General features: G+C 51.1%; 1 protein-coding gene and 1 pseudogene across 3 annotated transcripts in view; both read right to left on the bottom strand.

The window, feature by feature from the left end:
- LOC308186982 (olfactory receptor 14C36-like) overlaps nt 1-16,976 on the bottom strand; it is a 267,280-nt gene that overhangs the window by 83,190 nt on the left and 167,114 nt on the right. The window lies entirely within an intron of this gene.
- The window catches only part of LOC308186989 (olfactory receptor 14J1-like), a 211,239-nt pseudogene that overhangs the window by 44,789 nt on the left and 149,474 nt on the right, over nt 1-16,976 (bottom strand). The window lies entirely within an intron of this gene.

A 16,976-nucleotide genomic window follows, 5' to 3' on the forward strand; every position in this document is an offset into this window, starting at 1 on the left:
CAACCCCACACTCAACAGGACTCTGCGCCTTCACTCTTTCCTAACAACCCTAAACATAACCCTAACCGCAACAAGAAGCTGAACCCGAGTTAGACCCGAAAAAACACGTACGGTGCCACTTTCTGCCATCCAAAAGTGCTCTCAGCGGAAGCCTTTGGGTACACCTGAACTCCCTGGGGGAGCCTTTACGCAACCCCACACTCAACAGGACTCTGCGTCTTCACTCTTTCCTAACAACCCTAAACATAACCCTAACCGCAACAAGAAGCTGAACCCGAGTTAGACCCGAAAAAACACGTACGGTGCCACTTTCTGCCATCAAAAAGTGCTCTCAGCGGAAGCCTTTGGGTACACCTGAACTCCCTGGGGGAGCCTTTACGCAACCCCACACTCAACAGGACTCTGCGTCTTCACTCTTTCCTAACAACCCTAAACATAACCCTAACCGCAACAAGAAGCTGAACCCGAGTTAGACCCGAAAAAACACGTACGGTGCCACTTTCTGCCATCAAAAAGTGCTCTCAGCGGAAGCCTTTGGGTACACCTGAACTCCCTGGGGGAGCCTTTACGCAACCCCACACTCAACAGGACTCTGAGTCTTCACTCTTTCCTAACAACCCTAAACATAACCCTAACCTCAACAAGAAGCTGAACCCGAGTTAGACCCGAAAAAACACGTACGGTGCCACTTTCTGCCATCAAAAAGTGCTCTCAGCGGAAGCCTTTGGGTACACCTGAACTCCCTGGGGGAGCCTTTACGCAACCCCACACTCAACAGGACTCTGCGTCTTCACTCTTTCCTAACAACCCTAAACATAACCCTAACCGCAACAAGAAGCTCAACCCGAGTTAGACCCGAAAAAACACGTACGGTGCCACTTTCTGCCATCAAAAAGTGCTCTCAGCGGAAGCCTTTGGGTACACCTGAACTCCCTGGGGGAGCCTTTACGCAACCCCACACTCAACAGGACTCTGCGTCTTCGCTCTTTCCTAACAACCCTAAACATAACCCTAACCGCAACAAGAAGATGAACCCGAGTTAGACCCGAAAAAACACGTACGGTGCCACTTTCTGCCATCAAAAAGTGCTCTCAGCGGAAGCCTTTGGGTACACCTGAACTCCCTGGGGGAGCCTTTACGCAACCCCACACTCAACAGGACTCTGCGTCTTCACTCTTTCCTAACAACCCTAAACATAACCCTAACCGCAACAAGAAGCTCAACCCGAGTTAGACCCGAAAAAACACGTACGGTGCCACTTTCTGCCATCAAAAAGTGCTCTCAGCGGAAGCCTTTGGGTACACCTGAACTCCCTGGGGGAGCCTTTATGCAACCCCACACTCAACAGGACTCTGCGTCTTCACTCTTTCCTAACAACCCTAAACATAACCCTAACCGCAACAAGAAGCTGAACCCGAGTTAGACCCGAAAAAACACGTACGGTGCCACTTTCTGCCATCAAAAAGTGCTCTCAGCGGAAGCCTTTGGGTACACGTGAACTCCCTGGGGGAGCCTTTACGCAACCCCACACTCAACAGGACTCTGCGTCTTCACTCTTTCCTAACAACCCTAAACATAACCCTAACCGCAACAAGAAGCTGAACCCGAGTTAGACCCGAAAAAACACGTACGGTGCCACTTTCTGCCATCAAAAAGTGCTCTCAGCGGAAGCCTTTGGGTACACCTGAACTCCCTGGGGGAGCCTTTACGCAACCCCACACTCAACAGGACTCTGCGTCTTCGCTCTTTCCTAACAACCCTAAACATAACCCTAACCGCAACAAGAAGCTGAACCCGAGTTAGACCCGAAAAAACACGTACGGTGCCACTTTCTGCCATCAAAAAGTGCTCTCAGCGGAAGCCTTTGGGTACACCTTAACTCCCTGGGGGAGTCTTTACGCAACCCCACACTCAACAGGACTCTGCGTCTTCACTCTTTCCTAACAACCCTAAACATAACCCTAACCGCAACAAGAAGCTGAACCCGAGTTAGACCCGAAAAAACACGTACGGTGCCACTTTCTGCCATCAAAAAGTGCTCTCAGCGGAAGCCTTTGGGTACACCTGAACTCCCTGGGGGAGCCTTTACGCAACCCCACACTCAACAGGACTCTGCGTCTTCACTCTTTCCTAACAACCCTAAACATAACCCTAACCGCAACAAGAAGCTGAACCCGAGTTAGACCCGAAAAAACACGTACGGTGCCACTTTCTGCCATCAAAAAGTGCTCTCAGCGGAAGCCTTTGGGTACACGTGAACTCCCTGGGGGAGCCTTTACGCAACCCCACACTCAACAGGACTCTGCGTCTTCACTCTTTCCTAACAACCCTAAACATAACCCTAACCGCAACAAGAAGCTCAACCCGAGTTAGACCCGAAAAAACACGTACGGTGCCACTTTCTGCCATCAAAAAGTGCTCTCAGCGGAAGCCTTTGGGTACACCTGAACTCCCTGGGGGAGCCTTTACGCAACCCCACACTCAACAGGACTCTGCGTCTTCACTCTTTCCTAACAACCCTAAACATAACCCTAACCGCAACAAGAAGCTGAACCCGAGTTAGACCCGAAAAAACACGTACGGTGCCACTTTCTGCCATCCAAAAGTGCTCTCAGCGGAAGCCTTTGGGTACACCTGAACTCCCTGGGGGAGCCTTTACGCAACCCCACACTCAACAGGACTCTGCGTCTTCACTCTTTCCTAACAACCCTAAACATAACCCTAACCGCAACAAGAAGCTGAACCCGAGTTAGACCCGAAAAAACACGTACGGTGCCACTTTCTGCCATCAAAAAGTGCTCTCAGCGGAAGCCTTTGGGTACACCTGAACTCCCTGGGGGAGCCTTTACGCAACCCCACACTCAACAGGACTCTGCGTCTTCACTCTTTCCTAACAACCCTAAACATAACCCTAACCGCAACAAGAAGCTGAACCCGAGTTAGACCCGAAAAAAAACGGACGGTGCCACTTTCTGCCATCAAAAAGTGCTCTCAGCGGAAGCCTTTGGGTACACCTGAACTCCCTGGGGGAGCCTTTACGCAACCCCACACTCAACAGGACTCTGCGTCTTCACTCTTTCCTAACAACCCTAAACATAACCCTAACCGCAACAAGAAGCTGAACCCGAGTTAGACCCGAAAAAACACGTACGGTGCCACTTTCTGCCATCCAAAAGTGCTCTCAGCGGAAGCCTTTGGGTACACCTGAACTCCCTGGGGGAGCCTTTACGCAACCCCACACTCAACAGGACTCTGCGCCTTCACTCTTTCCTAACAACCCTAAACATAACCCTAACCGCAACAAGAAGCTGAACCCGAGTTAGACCCGAAAAAACACGTACGGTGCCACTTTCTGCCATCAAAAAGTGCTCTCAGCGGAAGCCTTTGGGTACACCTGAACTCCCTGGGGGAGCCTTTACGCAACCCCACACTCAACAGGACTCTGCGTCTTCACTCTTTCCTAACAACCCTAAACATAACCCTAACCGCAACAAGAAGCTGAACCCGAGTTAGACCCGAAAAAACACGTACGGTGCCACTTTCTGCCATCCAAAAGTGCTCTCAGCGGAAGCCTTTGGGTACACCTGAACTCCCTGGGGGAGCCTTTACGCAACCCCACACTCAACAGGACTCTGCGTCTTCACTCTTTCCTAACAACCCTAAACATAACCCTAACCGCAACAAGAAGCTGAACCCGAGTTAGACCCGAAAAAACACGTACGGTGCCACTTTCTGCCATCAAAAAGTGCTCTCAGCGGAAGCCTTTGGGTACACCTGAACTCCCTGGGGGAGCCTTTACGCAACCCCACACTCAACAGGACTCTGCGTCTTCACTCTTTCCTAACAACCCTAAACATAACCCTAACCGCAACAAGAAGCTGAACCCGAGTTAGACCCGAGAAAACACGTACGGTGCCACTTTCTGCCATCAAAAAGTGCTCTCAGCGGAAGCCTTTGGGTACACCTGAACTCCCTGGCGGAGCCTTTACGCAACCCCACACTCAACAGGACTCTGCGTCTTCGCTCTTTCCTAACAACCCTAAACATAACCCTAACCGCAACAAGAAGCTGAACCCGAGTTAGACCCGAAAAAACACGTACGGTGCCACTTTCTGCCATCCAAAAGTGCTCTCAGCGGAAGCCTTTGGGTACACCTGAACTCCCTGGGGGAGCCTTTACGCAACCCCACACTCAACAGGACTCTGCGTCTTCACTCTTTCCTAACAACCCTAAACATAACCCTAACCGCAACAAGAAGCTGAACCCGAGTTAGACCCGAAAAAACACGTACGGTGCCACTTTCTGCCATCAAAAAGTGCTCTCAGCGGAAGCCTTTGGGTACACCTGAACTCCCTGGGGGAGCCTTTACGCAACCTCACACTCAACAGGACTCTGCGTCTTCACTCTTTCCTAACAACCCTAAACATAACCCTAACCGCAACAAGAAGCTGAACCCGAGTTAGACCCGAAAAAACACGTACGGTGCCACTTTCTGCCATCAAAAAGTGCTCTCAGCGGAAGCCTTTGGGTACACCTGAACTCCCTGGGGGAGCCTTTACGCAACCCCGCACTCAGCAGGACTCTGCGTCTTCACTCTTTCCTAACAACCCTAAACATAACCCTAACCGCAACAAGAAGCTGAACCCGAGTTAGACCCGAAAAAACACGTACGGTGCCACTTTCTGCCATCAAAAAGTGCTCTCAGCGGAAGCCTTTGGGTACACCTGAACTCCCTGGGGGAGCCTTTACGCAACCCCACACTCAACAGGACTCTGCGTCTTCACTCTTTCCTAACAACCCTAAACATAACCCTAACCGCAACAAGAAGCTGAACCCGAGTTAGACCCGAAAAAACACGTACGGTGCCACTTTCTGCCATCCAAAAGTGCTCTCAGCGGAAGCCTTTGGGTACACCTGAACTCCCTGGGGGAGCCTTTACGCAACCCCACACTCAACAGGACTCTGCGTCTTCACTCTTTCCTAACAACCCTAAACATAACCCTAACCGCAACAAGAAGCTGAACCCGAGTTAGACCCGAAAAAACACGTACGGTGCCACTTTCTGCCATCAAAAAGTGCTCTCAGCGGAAGCCTTTGGGTACACCTGAACTCCCTGGGGGAGCCTTTACGCAACCCCACACTCAACAGGACTCTGCGTCTTCACTCTTTCCTAACAACCCTAAACATAACCCTAACCGCAACAAGAAGCTGAACCCGAGTTAGACCCGAAAAAAAACGGACGGTGCCACTTTCTGCCATCAAAAAGTGCTCTCAGCGGAAGCCTTTGGGTACACCTGAACTCCCTGGGGGAGCCTTTACGCAACCCCACACTCAACAGGACTCTGCGTCTTCACTCTTTCCTAACAACCCTAAACATAACCCTAACCGCAACAAGAAGCTGAACCCGAGTTAGACCCGAAAAAACACGTACGGTGCCACTTTCTGCCATCCAAAAGTGCTCTCAGCGGAAGCCTTTGGGTACACCTGAACTCCCTGGGGGAGCCTTTACGCAACCCCACACTCAACAGGACTCTGCGCCTTCACTCTTTCCTAACAACCCTAAACATAACCCTAACCGCAACAAGAAGCTGAACCCGAGTTAGACCCGAAAAAACACGTACGGTGCCACTTTCTGCCATCAAAAAGTGCTCTCAGCGGAAGCCTTTGGGTACACCTGAACTCCCTGGGGGAGCCTTTACGCAACCCCACACTCAACAGGACTCTGCGTCTTCACTCTTTCCTAACAACCCTAAACATAACCCTAACCGCAACAAGAAGCTGAACCCGAGTTAGACCCGAAAAAACACGTACGGTGCCACTTTCTGCCATCCAAAAGTGCTCTCAGCGGAAGCCTTTGGGTACACCTGAACTCCCTGGGGGAGCCTTTACGCAACCCCACACTCAACAGGACTCTGCGTCTTCACTCTTTCCTAACAACCCTAAACATAACCCTAACCGCAACAAGAAGCTGAACCCGAGTTAGACCCGAAAAAACACGTACGGTGCCACTTTCTGCCATCAAAAAGTGCTCTCAGCGGAAGCCTTTGGGTACACCTGAACTCCCTGGGGGAGCCTTTACGCAACCCCACACTCAACAGGACTCTGCGTCTTCACTCTTTCCTAACAACCCTAAACATAACCCTAACCGCAACAAGAAGCTGAACCCGAGTTAGACCCGAGAAAACACGTACGGTGCCACTTTCTGCCATCAAAAAGTGCTCTCAGCGGAAGCCTTTGGGTACACCTGAACTCCCTGGGGGAGCCTTTACGCAACCCCACACTCAACAGGACTCTGCGTCTTCGCTCTTTCCTAACAACCCTAAACATAACCCTAACCGCAACAAGAAGCTGAACCCGAGTTAGACCCGAAAAAACACGTACGGTGCCACTTTCTGCCATCCAAAAGTGCTCTCAGCGGAAGCCTTTGGGTACACCTGAACTCCCTGGGGGAGCCTTTACGCAACCCCACACTCAACAGGACTCTGCGTCTTCACTCTTTCCTAACAACCCTAAACATAACCCTAACCGCAACAAGAAGCTGAACCCGAGTTAGACCCGAAAAAACACGTACGGTGCCACTTTCTGCCATCAAAAAGTGCTCTCAGCGGAAGCCTTTGGGTACACCTGAACTCCCTGGGGGAGCCTTTACGCAACCTCACACTCAACAGGACTCTGCGTCTTCACTCTTTCCTAACAACCCTAAACATAACCCTAACCGCAACAAGAAGCTCAACCCGAGTTAGACCCGAAAAAACACGTACGGTGCCACTTTCTGCCATCAAAAAGTGCTCTCAGCGGAAGCCTTTGGGTACACCTGAACTCCCTGGGGGAGCCTTTACGCAACCCCGCACTCAGCAGGACTCTGCGTCTTCACTCTTTCCTAACAACCCTAAACATAACCCTAACCGCAACAAGAAGCTGAACCCGAGTTAGACCCGAAAAAACACGTACGGTGCCACTTTCTGCCATCAAAAAGTGCTCTCAGCGGAAGCCTTTGGGTACACCTGAACTCCCTGGGGGAGCCTTTACGCAACCCCACACTCAACAGGACTCTGCGTCTTCACTCTTTCCTAACAACCCTAAACATAACCCTAACAGGAACAAGAAGCTCAACCCGAGTTAGACCCGAAAAAACACGTACGGTGCATCTTTCTGCCATCAAAAAGTGCTCTCAGCGGAAGCCTTTGGGTACACCTGAACTCCCTGGGGGAGCCTCTACACAACCCCACACTCAACAGGACTCTGCGTCTTCACTCTTTCCTAACAACCCTAAACATAACCCTAACCGCAACAAGAAGCTGAACCCGAGTTAGACCCGAAAAAACACGTACGGTGCCACTTTTTGCCATCAAAAAGTGCTCTCAGCGGAAGCCTTTGGGTACACCTGAACTCCCTGGGGGAGCCTTTACGCAACCCCACACTCAACAGGACTCTGCGTCTTCACTCTTTCCTAACAACCCTAAACATAACCCTAACCGCAACAAGAAGCTGAACCCGAGTTAGACCCGAAAAAACACGTACGGTGCCACTTTTTGCCATCAAAAAGTGCTCTCAGCGGAAGCCTTTGGGTACACCTGAACTCCCTGGGGGAGCCTTTACGCAACCCCACACTCAACAGGACTCTGCGTCTTCACTCTTTCCTAACAACCCTAAACATAAGCCTAACCGGAACAAGAAGCTCAACCCGAGTTAGACCCGAAAAAACACGTACGGTGCCACTTTCTGCCATCAAAAAGTGCTCTCAGCGGAAGCCTTTGGGTACACCTGAACTCCCTGGGGGAGCCTTTACGCAACCCCACACTCAACAGGACTCTGCGTCTTCGCTCTTTCCTAACAACCCTAAACATAACCCTAACCGCAACAAGAAGCTGAACCCGAGTTAGACCCGAAAAAACACGTACGGTGCCACTTTCTGCCATCAAAAAGTGCTCTCAGCGGAAGCCTTTGGGTACACCTTAACTCCCTGGGGGAGTCTTTACGCAACCCCACACTCAACAGGACTCTGCGTCTTCACTCTTTCCTAACAACCCTAAACATAACCCTAACCGCAACAAGAAGCTGAACCCGAGTTAGACCCGAAAAAACACGTACGGTGCCACTTTCTGCCATCCAAAAGTGCTCTCAGCGGAAGCCTTTGGGTACACCTGAACTCCCTGGGGGAGCCTTTACGCAACCCCACACTCAACAGGACTCTGCGTCTTCACTCTTTCCTAACAACCCTAAACATAACCCTAACCGCAACAAGAAGCTGAACCCGAGTTAGACCCGAAAAAACACGTACGGTGCCACTTTCTGCCATCAAAAAGTGCTCTCAGCGGAAGCCTTTGGGTACACGTGAACTCCCTGGGGGAGCCTTTACGCAACCCCACACTCAACAGGACTCTGCGTCTTCACTCTTTCCTAACAACCCTAAACATAACCCTAACCGCAACAAGAAGCTCAACCCGAGTTAGACCCGAAAAAACACATACGGTGCCACTTTCTGCCATCAAAAAGTGCTCTCAGCGGAAGCCTTTGGGTACACCTGAACTCCCTGGGGAAGCCTTTATGCAACCCCACACTCAACAGGACTCTGCGTCTTCACTCTTTCCTAACAACCCTAAACATAACCCTAACCGCAACAAGAAGCTGAACCCGAGTTAGACCCGAAAAAACAAGTACGGTGCCACTTTCTGCCATCAAAAAGTGCTCTCAGCGGAAGCCTTTGGGTACACCTGAACTCCCTGGGGGAGCCTTTACGCAACCCCACACTCAACAGGACTCTGAGTCTTCACTCTTTCCTAACAACCCTAAACATAACCCTAACCGCAACAAGAAGCTGAACCCGAGTTAGACCCGAAAAAACACGTACGGTGCCACTTTCTGCCATCAAAAAGTGCTCTCAGCGGAAGCCTTTGGGTACACCTGAACTCCCTGGGGGAGCCTTTACGCAACCCCACACTCAACAGGACTCTGCGTCTTCACTCTTTCCTAACAACCCTAAACATAACCCTAACCGCAACAAGAAGCTGAACCCGAGTTAGACCCGAAAAAACACGTACGGTGCCACTTTCTGCCATCAAAAAGTGCTCTCAGCGGAAGCCTTTGGGTACACCTGAACTCCCTGGGGGAGCCTTTACGCAACCCCACACTCAACAGGACTCTGCGTCTTCACTCTTTCCTAACAACCCTAAACATAACCCTAACAGGAACAAGAAGCTCAACCCGAGTTAGACCCGAAAAAACACGTACGGTGCATCTTTCTGCCATCAAAAAGTGCTCTCAGCGGAAGCCTTTGGGTACACCTGAACTCCCTGGGGGAGCCTTTACACAACCCCACACTCAACAGGACTCTGCGTCTTCACTCTTTCCTAACAACCCTAAACATAACCCTAACCGCAACAAGAAGCTGAACCCGAGTTAGACCCGAAAAAACACGTACGGTGCCACTTTCTGCCATCCAAAAGTGCTCTCAGCGGAAGCCTTTGGGTACACCTGAACTCCCTGGGGGAGCCTTTACGCAACCCCACACTCAACAGGACTCTGCGTCTTCACTCTTTCCTAACAACCCTAAACATAACCCTAACCGCAACAAGAAGCTGAACCCGAGTTAGACCCGAAAAAACACGTACGGTGCCACTTTCTGCCATCAAAAAGTGCTCTCAGCGGAAGCCTTTGGGTACACCTGAACTCCCTGGGGGAGCCTTTACGCAACCCCACACTCAACACGACTCTGCGTCTTCACTCTTTCCTAACAACCCTAAACATAACCCTAACCGCAACAAGAAGCTCAACCCGAGTTAGACCCGAAAAAACACGTACGGTGCCACTTTCTGCCATCAAAAAGTGCTCTCAGCGGAAGCCTTTGGGTACACCTGAACTCCCTGGGGGAGCCTTTACGCAACCCCACACTCAACAGGACTCTGCGTCTTCACTCTTTCCTAACAACCCTAAACATAACCCTAACCGCAACAAGAAGCTGAACCCGAGTTAGACCCGAAAAAACACGTACGGTGCCACTTTCTGCCATCAAAAAGTGCTCTCAGCGGAAGCCTTTGGGTACACCTGAACTCCCTGGGGGAGCCTTTACGCAACCCCACACTCACCAGGACTCTGCGTCTTCACTCTTTCCTAACAACCCTAAACATAACCCTAACCGCAACAAGAAGCTGAACCCGAGTTAGACCCGAAAAAACACGTACGGTGCCACTTTCTGCCATCAAAAAGTGCTCTCAGCGGAAGCCTTTGGGTACACCTGAACTCCCTGGGGGAGCCTTTACGCAACCCCACACTCAACAGGACTCTGCGTCTTCACTCTTTCCTAACAACCCTAAACATAACCCTAACCGCAACAAGAAGCTGAACCCGAGTTAGACCCGAAAAAACACGTACGGTGCCACTTTCTGCCATCAAAAAGTGCTCTCAGCGGAAGCCTTTGGGTACACCTGAACTCCCTGGGGGAGCCTTTACGCAACCCCACACTCAACAGGACTCTGCGTCTTCACTCTTTCCTAACAACCCTAAACATAACCCTAACCGCAACAAGAAGCTGAACCCGAGTTAGACCCGAGAAAACACGTACGGTGCCACTTTCTGCCATCAAAAAGTGCTCTCAGCGGAAGCCTTTGGGTACACCTGAACTCCCTGGGGGAGCCTTTACGCAACCCCACACTCAACACGACTCTGCGTCTTCGCTCTTTCCTAACAACCCTAAACATAACCCTAACCGCAACAAGAAGCTGAACCCGAGTTAGACCCGAAAAAACACGTACGGTGCCACTTTCTGCCATCCAAAAGTGCTCTCAGCGGAAGCCTTTGGGTACACCTGAACTCCCTGGGGGAGCCTTTACGCAACCCCACACTCAACAGGACTCTGCGTCTTCACTCTTTCCTAACAACCCTAAACATAACCCTAACCGCAACAAGAAGCTGAACCCGAGTTAGACCCGAAAAAACACGTACGGTGCCACTTTCTGCCATCAAAAAGTGCTCTCAGCGGAAGCCTTTGGGTACACCTGAACTCCCTGGGGGAGCCTTTACGCAACCCCACACTCAACACGACTCTGCGTCTTCACTCTTTCCTAACAACCCTAAACATAACCCTAACCGCAACAAGAAGCTGAACCCGAGTTAGACCCGAAAAAACACGTACGGTGCCACTTTCTGCCATCAAAAAGTGCTCTCAGCGGAAGCCTTTGGGTACACCTGAACTCCCTGGGGGAGCCTTTACGCAACCCCACACTCAACAGGACTCTGCGTCTTCACTCTTTCCTAACAACCCTAAACATAACCCTAACCGCAACAAGAAGCTGAACCCGAGTTAGACCCGAAAAAACACGTACGGTGCCACTTTCTGCCATCAAAAAGTGCTCTCAGCGGAAGCCTTTGGGTACACCTGAACTCCCTGGGGGAGCCTTTACGCAACCCCACACTCACCAGGACTCTGCGTCTTCACTCTTTCCTAACAACCCTAAACATAACCCTAACCGCAACAAGAAGCTGAACCCGAGTTAGACCCGAAAAAACACGTACGGTGCCACTTTCTGCCATCAAAAAGTGCTCTCAGCGGAAGCCTTTGGGTACACCTGAACTCCCTGGGGGAGCCTTTACGCAACCCCACACTCAACAGGACTCTGCGTCTTCACTCTTTCCTAACAACCCTAAACATAACCCTAACCGCAACAAGAAGCTGAACCCGAGTTAGACCCGAAAAAACACGTACGGTGCCACTTTCTGCCATCAAAAAGTGCTCTCAGCGGAAGCCTTTGGGTACACCTGAACTCCCTGGGGGAGCCTTTACGCAACCCCACACTCAACAGGACTCTGCGTCTTCACTCTTTCCTAACAACCCTAAACATAACCCTAACCGCAACAAGAAGCTGAACCCGAGTTAGACCCGAGAAAACACGTACGGTGCCACTTTCTGCCATCAAAAAGTGCTCTCAGCGGAAGCCTTTGGGTACACCTGAACTCCCTGGGGGAGCCTTTACGCAACCCCACACTCAACACGACTCTGCGTCTTCGCTCTTTCCTAACAACCCTAAACATAACCCTAACCGCAACAAGAAGCTGAACCCGAGTTAGACCCGAAAAAACACGTACGGTGCCACTTTCTGCCATCCAAAAGTGCTCTCAGCGGAAGCCTTTGGGTACACCTGAACTCCCTGGGGGAGCCTTTACGCAACCCCACACTCAACAGGACTCTGCGTCTTCACTCTTTCCTAACAACCCTAAACATAACCCTAACCGCAACAAGAAGCTGAACCCGAGTTAGACCCGAAAAAACACGTACGGTGCCACTTTCTGCCATCAAAAAGTGCTCTCAGCGGAAGCCTTTGGGTACACCTGAACTCCCTGGGGGAGCCTTTACGCAACCTCACACTCAACAGGACTCTGCGTCTTCACTCTTTCCTAACAACCCTAAACATAACCCTAACCGCAACAAGAAGCTGAACCCGAGTTAGACCCGAAAAAACACGTACGGTGCATCTTTCTGCCATCAAAAAGTGCTCTCAGCGGAAGCCTTTGGGTACACGTGAACTCCCTGGGGGAGCCTTTACGCAACCCCGCACTCAGCAGGACTCTGCGTCTTCACTCTTTCCTAACAACCCTAAACATAACCCTAACCGCAACAAGAAGCTGAACCCGAGTTAGACCCGAAAAAACACGTACGGTGCCACTTTCTGCCATCAAAAAGTGCTCTCAGCGGAAGCCTTTGGGTACACCTGAACTCCCTGGGGGAGCCTTTACGCAACCCCACACTCAACAGGACTCTGCGTCTTCACTCTTTCCTAACAACCCTAAACATAACCCTAACAGGAACAAGAAGCTCAACCCGAGTTAGACCCGAAAAAACACGTACGGTGCATCTTTCTGCCATCAAAAAGTGCTCTCAGCGGAAGCCTTTGGGTACACCTGAACTCCCTGGGGGAGCCTTTACACAACCCCACACTCAACAGGACTCTGCGTCTTCACTCTTTCCTAACAACCCTAAACATAACCCTAACCGCAACAAGAAGCTGAACCCGAGTTAGACCCGAAAAAACACGTACGGTGCCACTCTCTGCCATCCAAAAGTGCTCTCAGCGGAAGCCTTTGGGTACACCTGAACTCCCTGGTGGAGCCTTTACGCAACCCCACACTCAACAGGACTCTGCGTCTTCACTCTTTCCTAACAACCCTAAACATAACCCTAACCGGAACAAGAAGCTCAACCCGAGTTACACCCGAAAAAACACGTACGGTGCCACTTTCTGCCATCAAAAAGTGCTCTCAGCGGAAGCCTTTGGGTACACCTGAACTCCCTGGGGGAGCCTTTACGCAACCCCACACTCAACAGGACTCTGCGTCTTCGCTCTTTCCTAACAACCCTAAACATAACCCTAACCGCAACAAGAAGCTGAACCCGAGTTAGACCCGAAAAAACACGTACGGTGCCACTTTCTGCCATCAAAAAGTGCTCTCAGCGGAAGCCTTTGGGTACACCTGAACTCCCTGGGGGAGCCTTTACGCAACCCCACACTCAACAGGACTCTGCGTCTTCACTCTTTCCTAACAACCCTAAACATAACCCTAACCGCAACAAGAAGCTGAACCCGAGTTAGACCCGAAAAAACACGTACGGTGCCACTTTCTGCCATCAAAAAGTGCTCTCAGCGGAAGCCTTTGGGTACACCTGAACTCCCTGGGGGAGCCTTTACGCAACCCCACACTCAACAGGACTCTGCGTCTTCACTCTTTCCTAACAACCCTAAACATAACCCTAACCGCAACAAGAAGCTGAACCCGAGTTAGACCCGAAAAAACACGTACGGTGCCACTTTTTGCCATCAAAAAGTGCTCTCAGCGGAAGCCTTTGGGTACACCTGAACTCCCTGGGGGAGCCTTTACGCAACCCCACACTCAACAGGACTCTGCGTCTTCACTCTTTCCTAACAACCCTAAACATAACCCTAACCGCAACAAGAAGCTGAACCCGAGTTAGACCCGAAAAAACACGTACGGTGCCACTTTCTGCCATCAAAAAGTGCTCTCAGCGGAAGCCTTTGGGTACACCTGAACTCCCTGGGGGAGCATTTACGCAACCCCACACTCAACAGGACTCTGCGTCTTCACTCTTTCCTAACAACCCTAAACATAACCCTAACCGCAACAAGAAGCTGAACCCGAGTTAGACCCGAAATAACACGTACGGTGCCACTTTCTGCCATCCAAAAGTGCTCTCAGCGGAAGCCTTTGGGAACACCTGAACTCCCTGGGGGAGCCTTTACGCAACCCCACACTCAACAGGACTCTGCGTCTTCACTCTTTCCTAACAACCCTAAACATAAGCCTAACCGGAACAAGAAGCTCAACCCGAGTTAGACCCGAAAAAACACGTACGGTGCCACTTTCTGCCATCAAAAAGTGCTCTCAGCGGAAGCCTTTGGGTACACCTGAACTCCCTGGGGGAGCCTTTACGCAACCCCACACTCAACAGGACTCTGCGTCTTCACTCTTTCCTAACAACCCTAAACATAACCCTAACCGCAACAAGAAGCTGAACCCGAGTTAGACCCGAAAAAACACGTACGGTGCCACTTTCTGCCATCAAAAAGTGCTCTCAGCGGAAGCCTTTGGGTACACCTGAACTCCCTGGGGGAGCCTTTACGCAACCCCACACTCAACAGGACTCTGCGTCTTCACTCTTTCCTAACAACCCTAAACATAACCCTAACCGCAACAAGAAGCTGAACCCGAGTTAGACCCGAAAAAACACGTACGGTGCCACTTTCTGCCATCAAAAAGTGCTCTCAGCGGAAGCCTTTGGGTACACCTGAACTCCCTGGGGGAGCCTTTACGCAACCCCACACTCAACAGGACTCTGCGTCTTCACTCTTTCCTAACAACCCTAAACATAACCCTAACCGCAACAAGAAGCTCAACCCGAGTTAGACCCGAAAAAACACGTACGGTGCCACTTTCTGCCATCAAAAAGTGCTCTCAGCGGAAGCCTTTGGGTACACCTGAACTCCCTGGCGGAGCCTTTATGCAACCCCACACTCAACAGGACTCTGCATCTTCACTCTTTCCTAACAACCCTAAACATAACCATAACCGCAACAAGAAGCTGAACCCGAGTTAGACCCGAAAAAACACGTACGGTGCCACTTTCTGCCATCAAAAAGTGCTCTCAGCGGAAGCCTTTGGGTACACCTGAACTCCCTGGGGGAGCCTTTACGCAACCCCACACTCAACAGGACTCTGCGTCTTCACTCTTTCCTAACAACCCTAAACATAACCCTAACCGCAACAAGAAGCTCAACCCGAGTTAGACCCGAAAAAACACGTACGGTGCCACTTTCTGCCATCAAAAAGTGCTCTCAGCGGAAGCCTTTGGGTACACGTGAACTCCCTGGGGGAGCCTTTACGCAACCCCACACTCAACAGGACTCTGCGTCTTCACTCTTTCCTAACAACCCTGAACATAACCCTAACCGCAACAAGAAGCTGAACCCGAGTTAGACCCGAAAAAACACGTACGGTGCCACTTTCTGCCATCAAAAAGTGATCTCAGCGGAAGCCTTTGGGTACACCTGAACTCCCTGGGGGAGCCTTTACGCAACCCCACACTCAACAGGACTCTGCGTCTTCACTCTTTCCTAACAACCCTAAACATAACCCTAACCGCAACAAGAAGCTGAACCCGAGTTAGACCCGAAAAAACACGTACGGTGCCACTTTCTGCCATCAAAAAGTGCTCTCAGCGGAAGCCTTTGGGTACACCTGAACTCCCTGGGGGAGCCTTTACGCAACCCCACACTCAACAGGACTCTGCGTCTTCACTCTTTCCTAACAACCCTAAACATAACCCTAACCGCAACAAGAAGCTGAACCCGAGTTAGACCCGAAAAAACACGTACGGTGCCACTTTCTGCCATCCAAAAGTGCTCTCAGCGGAAGCCTTTGGGTACACCTGAACTCCCTGGGGGAGCCTTTACGCAACCCCACACTCAACAGGACTCTGCGTCTTCACTCTTTCCTAACAACCCTAAACATAACCCTAACCGCAACAAGAAGCTGAACCCGAGTTAGACCCGAAAAAACACGTACGGTGCCACTTTCTGCCATCAAAAAGTGCTCTCAGCGGAAGCCTTTGGGTACACCTGAACTCCCTGGGGGAGCCTTTACGCAACCCCACACTCAACAGGACTCTGCGTCTTCACTCTTTCCTAACAACCCTAAACATAACCCTAACCGCAACAAGAAGCTGAACCCGAGTTAGACCCGAAAAAACACGTACGGTGCCACTTTCTGCCATCAAAAAGTGCTCTCAGCGGAAGCCTTTGGGTACACCTGAACTCCCTGGTGGAGCCTTTACGCAACCCCACACTCAACACGACTCTGCGTCTTCACTCTTTCCTAACAACCCTAAACATAACCCTAACCGCAACAAGAAGCTGAACCCGAGTTAGACCCGAAAAAACACGTACGGTGCCACTTTCTGCCATCAAAAAGTGCTCTCAGCGGAAGCCTTTGGGTACACCTGAACTCCCTGGGGGAGCCTTTACGCAACCCCACACTCAACAGGACTCTGCGTCTTCACTCTTTCCTAACAACCCTAAACATAACCCTAACCGCAACAAGAAGCTGAACCCGAGTTAGACCCGAAAAAACACGTACGGTGCCACTTTCTGCCATCAAAAAGTGCTCTCAGCGGAAGCCTTTGGGTACACCTGAACTCCCTGGGGGAGCCTTTACGCAACCCCACACTCACCAGGACTCTGCGTCTTCACTCTTTCCTAACAACCCTAAACATAACCCTAACCGCAACAAGAAGCTGAACCCGAGTTAGACCCGAAAAAACACGTACGGTGCCACTTTCTGCCATCAAAAAGTGCTCTCAGCGGAAGCCTTTGGGTACACCTGAACTCCCTGGGGGAGCCTTTACGCAACCCCACACTCAACAGGACTCTGCGTCTTCACTCTTTCCTAACAACCCTAAACATAACCCTAAC

The sequence above is a fragment of the Anser brachyrhynchus genome (assembly GCF_964034855.1).
Source record: "Anser brachyrhynchus genome assembly, contig: SCAFFOLD_56, whole genome shotgun sequence".
NCBI classification, from domain to species: domain Eukaryota; kingdom Metazoa; phylum Chordata; class Aves; order Anseriformes; family Anatidae; genus Anser; species Anser brachyrhynchus.